The sequence below is a fragment of the Nematolebias whitei genome, chromosome 1, assembly GCF_014905685.2.
Source record: "Nematolebias whitei isolate Nwh7 chromosome 1, NemWhi1, whole genome shotgun sequence".
In the NCBI taxonomy this organism is placed as follows: domain Eukaryota; kingdom Metazoa; phylum Chordata; class Actinopteri; order Cyprinodontiformes; family Rivulidae; genus Nematolebias; species Nematolebias whitei.
The window spans coordinates 66,941,872-66,949,955 of NC_056498.1; positions in this window are offsets into that span (position 1 = coordinate 66,941,872).

Consider the following 8,084-nt stretch of genomic DNA (forward strand, 5'->3'; position numbering starts at 1 on the left):
TCCACACACACACACACACACACACACACACACACACACACACACACACACACTTCTCTACTTGCACTCTCGTCCTGTGAACCCACTTTTTTTTTTTTCTGCATACCTCCTAATTCGAAGGTTCAGCTGGCCTCTCAACAAAATTGATCAACTTCTCCCGACAGGAGTCAGGGTAAGGAGGACCCTCTTACCTCGACAGAAACAAATTGGATTCATGATGACAACTGTTTTTTTGATGTTTGGCTGGTGAATTCTGGATTGTCTATAAATTTGTGTGGATGTGTCTAAGCTTGACAGCTTGATGGAGGGTGGGGGGCCTCTGTACTATGCTAGGACCTTCCATTAAAAATTCAATGTCTTCACCGGCCTATATGTACATTTTAACGTCTATTTATGTTGCTTTACTGTGGTAGGTTTTTTGATGCGTCAAATCGTGCCCTCTCCAGGACACAGCGTGAGAGATCTTTTTTTTATACCATCTCTCCTCATGTTTTCTTCTCTTTTCTCATCTAAACAAAATATTATTCTGAATAAAAATAAGAGGGCCGCGCTTTCTATAGTAGCAGCTTTGTGCACTCTGCCCATCTATCGGACAACTGTACGTACATGTTCCCGTTGTATCTCGGTGCAATGATAATAAAGTTTATTCTGAATGACAATAAAGAACCTTGAATCCTAGAAAACTTGTACATAATTGGATTTATGATAACAGGATTTCTACTTTTTGGTGTTGGTGGTTACCTGGCATATCGACAAATGTGAAAAATGTTGACAGCTGTTCTGGCCATTGTAAAGGCTGCCCGGCTTGTGTGAAGGAATGTGCCGTGTGGTGAGCACTCAGACTTAGATGCTGTTTGAGCTGAGCTGTAAGCTGGACGTGATTTCTGAGAACTGCAGGCCACTTGCGGCTCATGAAACTCACTGGCGGGAAAGAATCGACCTTGGAGAAGTTATAAGCTAGGCCCGGTGGTGCTGACAACAAAATTTGGCTGTTTAGAGTAACCATTGAGACGTACCAGTAGACCTATAAGGCAGACAGAAATCAAGAAGAGTCGGCCTGACCCAAAATAATTGCTGTTATCTGAATCTGGCTCCCCTGTGTCGGCCTTGAATTGACCAACTATCTCAAACGCTCCTGGATGTTTTGTGAACAAGAAGCTCTGCTCCCCCCTCCCTTCCCGAGGACATCTGTGGACCTGTGTCAGAGCTGAGCCGGCTGATAGACACTGCATTATCTCTTATCAGGACTCTGGGGACTATCAAGCAGTGTCCACAGACAAACTCACATCGGCCTTCATCATGCAAATGTATTATGATGTCATCATGCTGTTTCTGTGCTGAGCTTGTTTTTTTTTTTCAAATTTCACACTGTGTCCCATCTAGGACACATTGGGAGATATGAGTTTTTTTTATACCTCCCCTTCCCCCATGTGTCTCTTTTCCTTATCTAAACAAAAACGGCAGCGCCTCCTGAGGCCGCAGCTTCAAACTCCTCCGTCTCCCCATGTCTGTTTGTTATGATTTTTTTTCCTTGGACGGGCTGTACCGAAATGTAATTTCATTGCGCTTCGGTGCAATGACAATAAAGCTGACTCTGATTTATGTAGATGAGACTATGAATAGCTTCTTAAATAGTGATTTTGCAGATATTTACTGGCACGTTTCATGATTTAGCACTCATTTCTGTTACTGCCATTTCACATACTGTGATCCTGCTGCAGGAAGTGCATCTGGGGATAAGACAACTAACTGCCAAATCTTTTGTGCAAGTTTACTCACTGTGGCGACCCCTGAAGAAATGAGCAGCCGAAAGAAAAACAACTTCCTTTTCACATCCTGGGTGTTTCCATGAGTCAGACACTAATAGCTCTTCATGATAAACAAGATTTTCATTGCACAATGAAGTTGACCAAATGGACTCTTTTTTTTCCAGTAAATGGTTGAAGAGATGTACAAAAACTGCCATCTGTACTTTCAGTTTGCTTTGAGTTCCTAAGTACTACTATAATTGTGTGTAGAACTTACATCTACTCATGCCTATTCTTACAGCTATTGTGCAGTCAAAAACAAAAACATACATTAAGGCATAGACTCGTAACTTTGTGGAACAACAACAGACAATCCTAAATTGCATTATTTCTTATACACAGATCACAGTGCAAAGTTAAAAAAAAGAAAAATGTCTGTATGACTTTGCTTGGAGGCAGACATCTTCAGGATAATGTTTTTAGCTTTGCATCCAGGATTGCAAAAAAACATATTAACAATTATAATTATATTGTTTATTTTAATATAAATCAATTTTTATATTTGGTCAGTTGCATTTTGCAACATTTTACATTGTCCTCCATCTTTCAGTACTTACAAAATCTTATCTGCAATAATATATATATATATATATATATACCTTATATACAAAAGCAAGAAGCTGTTTCTTTCAGTTCACATTGAATTAGGATGTCCACACAGTTATAAATTTGAAACTGTTGAAACATGTAAAGGACTCACACTGTTGTTTTAACCCCTTTTGCAAAATCCTTTACAGTATATTCAATATACATGTGTACCCACTCAGTGCATTTTGTTGTACTGCATATCTTGTAGTCTAAACACAACCTTTTTTCCCCTTTCATCCTTTCACATGCTTATAGGTGGCAGTAGGGAGCACAAAGTTACCGGCTGAGGTTCCTTACCACTGGGCCCAAGCTGCATCAAGAAGTAACATGTAGTAACATTTACCTTGTCAAATTTAGAACTTTTATTAGTTTAGTTTTTCATACCTTTAAGTAAATAAATAAATATATAGGAACAGTTTTAAAAGATCTGTATCCACACAGGAGAGCATTTGAGCTTTGTAAGGTGTTCTCACAGTAATTAAACAGTAGAGGAGGCTGTGTAAAGTGAGATGTAATCTGCTGTAACGCTCACACTTTCGGACTGATGCACGTTTTGCTTCACAGTGGACGATTGTACTTCTAATTGCTCTGCAGCTCTTTTCCATTTTTTATATAACTATTCACTTTTAACAAGCAAGGTGCTCAAGGTGTCCATAAAAGCCAGACACTATACATGTTTGTAAGATCATGCAGAGAAACCTCCACAGATGTAATTGCAGGAGTTCATCCATCCATTATCTTTACCTGCTTCTTTCTTTTTGGGTCACTGGTGCCCATATCCAGCAGTCACTGGGTGAGAGGTGGAGACACCCTGGACAGATCTTCAGTCCATCACAGGGACACATTACAAGACAAACAGTCATTCACTCTCTCACTCACACCGAGGGACAATTTAGAGTTACCAATCAGTCTAACATGCATGTTTTTGGTCTGTGGGAGGAAACTGGAGTGCCTGGAGAAAACCCACACATGCACATAGAGAACATGCAAACTCCACCCAGAAAGGCCCCCAGCTGGGATTAGATCAGGCGACCTTCTTGTTTAGAGGCGAGAGTTATTGGGAGAAGAAACACCCCCCCAACATCTGCTAGTGTAATTTCTCAGTCATCATGGTCATGGCAAATCCATGACACCCCCAGAAAGAAAAAGGAGAACAAAAACAAAAAAATAACCAAACTGGATTTCTATTCCGTTGCTGAAAATGTTGAGCTTCCTGTCCAGGGAGCTTTTTCAATTCAAATATTTCCAAGTTTTAAACTAGACTGTTTGAAATGCTTCATTATGCAAGCTAAACTCACATGCACATGAATGCACATGGAACGTGAATTTGTGTGTGTGTGTGTGTGTGGGTGTGTGTGTGTGTGTGTGTTGTTTAACCCAAAATACTTCACAACAATGGAGTTTCCTAATTCCAGTTCCTTGCTTGACGAATTATTACGTGTGCCATATTATTTGGCTGTAGGATACTCAATTAATAAAATTCTTCAGAAAAAGGTTTTAGTTGTGCAAATTCCCAACGAGGCTCATCTCTCTATGTGTCACCGTTAATGTACTCATGCCAGTCAGTGGAAAGTCCCAAAGATAACTCCTGCGTGTCGTCTTATGAACACATCCAAAACCACCAATTCTGAAATCCTGATAAAAGCACCGCTGTTTCCAGATTACAGTAACAACATTCTCAGATTATTGAGAAGAAAAAAAACACATACATTGTTTGCTTCTGGGTTCAGAAGGACTTTTCCTTATTGTTAATTCAACATGAAAACAGTTTCAGTGGTTCAAGGAAGCAGGTATATCAAATCAGGTCTCTCTTGTAAATGAGTCCTCGAGGCTCAATGGGATTTACTGTCTAAATAAAGGTTGAATGAATATAAAAATTCCAGTCATTTAAAAGTTGACTAGAAAAATTTTGCAGCCATATTTTTATAAAATGAACATAATATGCAAAACATTTTAAGCATATGTTTTGTTTTATCTGAAAGCCTAGTAGTAATGAAGATATTTTTGAAAACTGTTCGGCGCATAAGTGTCTCATTTTTTACCATCCATTTACTTTCTCTACCAGTTTTACTTTTTTGGGTCACATGGAAGCTCGAGCCTATCTCCAGCAGTAGATATAACAATGAATATTGTGTTTGCATTCATTATGTTACTTTGCATTGCTAGAGAGTAATTGTGAGTTAAATTTAAACACCGTTGCCCACAATAACTTTAAGGTAAATCCATTGACAATCAACACAAATCTCAGGTTTCTCTTGACAAAAATTTGCAGAGAGAAAAAAAAACTTCAAGCTAACAAAACCGGGTAATTTTTTCCCTGAATTCAGTATTTAATAAAGGTGTGTAAATTAAATGTTTTAAATCTTAACACAAGGTTTTAAGAAGGCTTTCAGTGTGAGTATTGTGATTTTTAATCAATGGCTGGTTTAATCATCCATCCATCCATCCATTATCTTTACCCGTTTATTCCATTTTGGGTCACGGGGGTCGCTGGTGCCCATGTCCAGCAATCACTGTGCGAGAGGCGGGGTACACCCTGGACAGGTCTCCAGTCCATCACAGGGACACATAGAGACAAATGAGACAAACAACCATTCACTCTCTCACTCACACCTAGGGACAATTTAGAGTTACCAATCAGCCTAACATGCATGTTTTTGGACTGTGGGAGGAAACCGGAGTACCCGGAGAAAACACACGCATGCACGGAGAGAACATGCAAACTCCACCCAGAAAGGCCCCTGGACCGGGGTTTGAACCAAGGACCTGCTCGCTGAGAGGCAGCAGCTCTACCAGTTGCACCACCGTGCTGCCCCTGGTTTAATCAATAGATTTATATTCACACTCTAAATAATGTTTGTTCCTACTGACTCAGTCTTGCAAGTACTGCCTGGAGGTGCATGCACAGAGCTCATTTCCCATTACAGTACATGACCATAGCAAGTACATCACGTTTTCTATTCAACAAAACTAAAACTGAAAAAGCTTCTAGTTACAACATGCAACTGGAAAATGTATTTCCCCTTTCAACCTTTTTTGTTGTTATATACCTGGATGACTGAGAAAACAAACTTTGTGTTTTTGAAACCATTAGTGAAAAGGCCAGACCTCAGGGGTATCTGAGGCAGGCTTGAAACACAAGAGTCAGGGTGGCTTCTGGGTAATACCAGATGGCTAGGCCTCAGACTGACGAAGCCTCTTGGACGAGGGGCGAAACGTTTCTTTTTAACAAAAAAACGAAGTCCAGATGACATGATTCAACCTTTTTTGTTGTATTTCCCCTTACTTTTTGTTGACAGTCCTTCCTATGTTTGATGGAAAATTTCAGAGCTGTGACGGAAAAATAAAGAATGGTAGATCTAGTACACAGTTCTGTGGTGATTTTAGCATCTTTTGCGGGGTGCTCAAGCACCCCTAAATTTTAACTCAGCACCCTTGAAAAGAATAAATTAAAAAAAGATATATAAAATTTGCAGTGATGATTCAATGCAACAAAATAAACAAATTTAAAAGGTAACAGTTCATTGTAATACTTTATTTACATAATGACTTTAATTGATGGATTTCCGGGCCCTGAGCTGCTGCTTTCAGAAACTATGGCCCCCTGAGCAGTATAGTTGAATAGCTCTGCTTTAGAGGGTGGAATACAGTTTGTTCCATTTCCAAAACCTAAACTGAGTCTGGAAAAAAGATGGATAAAGGTCAACGGCCGACCTCGTGAGCAGCTGAATACAACAGTGATATACAGGAAATACCACATGTTCATCTGTATGAAGGTAACTGCAGGTAAATCCTCCATTTTTTGTTATAATTACATTGAACAGTATGCATAACGGTTAAATTAAAGGTTAATACTTAAAGCTAGTTGTACTTTGTTTTGTGTATTTTATACAGTATGTAGATATACTGTAGCTATGTTGCAACTTCTGGTTGCATAAGTTTAGTCTTTGTTTTGTACAGCGTGTGTAATGTAAAGCAGAGCGCTGTAGCTTCTTAGCTGGCACATCAATTACACATCGCTAGCTTAGCGCTACTTCTTGTTGTGCTGAGCTCTCTAAAATAGTTATTGAATCAAGTGTTTACTAATGTAGGTAAACATAGATGTTTAACAACCCGTTAAAATATACCAGAATGCAGGAAATGGCATCTACTTTATCAAAATTTTCTGGGAGAGGAACCCCCCAGACCCCCACGCCAGTATGTCCCCCACAACATTACAAATGCTTCTGTTGTCAGTGGCCACCGTGTTGTTCAAACTAAGAGCCATTATCAGCACTGGGGGGCCAAGCATCCATAAAGGTCAGATTCTACAATCACAGTATTTACAAGTACATGCACGTATGATGCACAAACTTTCTCTTGTTCTTTCAATAAATACACTTTGCTTCAGGTACTTTTGGATGCAGCAGGGAGTTATTTTACTTTTCAAATTATGAAACAAAACACTGAACACCAAGATGGGACTTATTCATATCAAGGAAAGCTTTGAAAGCATTTCTAAAAAGTGTCAACACAGGGTTAAATTAAAAACTTAACTGCAATAAAGTCTTAATAAAACTGTTACAAAGGTCCAAAAAAGTTCAATCTGGTCCTCTGGACATTCAAAAAAAAAAAAAAAAAAAAAAAAAAAAAAAGCAAAAAATCTAGAAATCAGTCTGAGGTGCTGTTTTCAGCTCAGTCTCTTAAATAGCACCTTCTCAGAGTGGATCAACCAGTTTGCTGCTGACAACCAAAACCAATCAAGGAAATCAGCTGATCACATGCTCAAGAAGGACCATCAGCCTAACAATGGATCATTAGCACACTGATGGCTGTTTACTGTTCACAGAGGGCTGAGTGATACTAGCAATCACAGCATTGTAAGAGGGGGACAGTTGAACCCGGAGGCCTCCACCCCTGTTTAATGATGGACGATTTCTTTTCACAAAGATGGCCTCCTTTACTCCTCTCTCAAACCATCGTTCCTCTCTGTACAGGATGTGAACATCTTCATCCTTGAAAGAGTGACCGCTGGCCTTGAGATGAGTGTAGACCGCAGAATCCTGGCCTGATGATGTTGATCTTCTGTGCTGGGCCATCCTTTTGGCCAGTGGCTGTTTAGTTTCCCCGATGTAAGACTGATCACAGCCCTCCTGACACTGAACAGCATACACAACATTACTCTGTTTGTGCCGGGGGACTGGATCTTTGGGATGAACCAGTCTTTGCCGTAATGTATTTTGGGGTTTAAAAGCTTGTGTGGGACAGCACAGACCAGTATTTGCAGTTTAACTCCCATCACCCTTTGGAGCACAAGTTAGGAGTCATCAGGACTCTGTATCACAGAGCAGACAGCGTCCCCACTAGCTCAGGAGCCAGGCAGAAGGAGAAATCCCACACAAGACAGGCTCTAGAGCAATGTGGATATCCTAACGGGGCCTTCCTGAAAGCAGATAAGAAACCCAAACAGGACTCCAGTCAGCCATCAGGTGAAAAGGAGGAACCCAGACCCAGACCAGTGGTCATTCCATATGTTGAGGGAGTATCAGAGAAACTGAGACGTTTATTTTCTAAACATAACGTCCCAGTGGCTTTTAAACCCCAAAATACATTACGGCAAAGACTGGTTCATCCCAAAGATCCAGTCCCCCGGCACAAACAGAGCAATGTTGTGTATGCTGTTCAGTGTCAGGAGGGCTGTGATCAGTC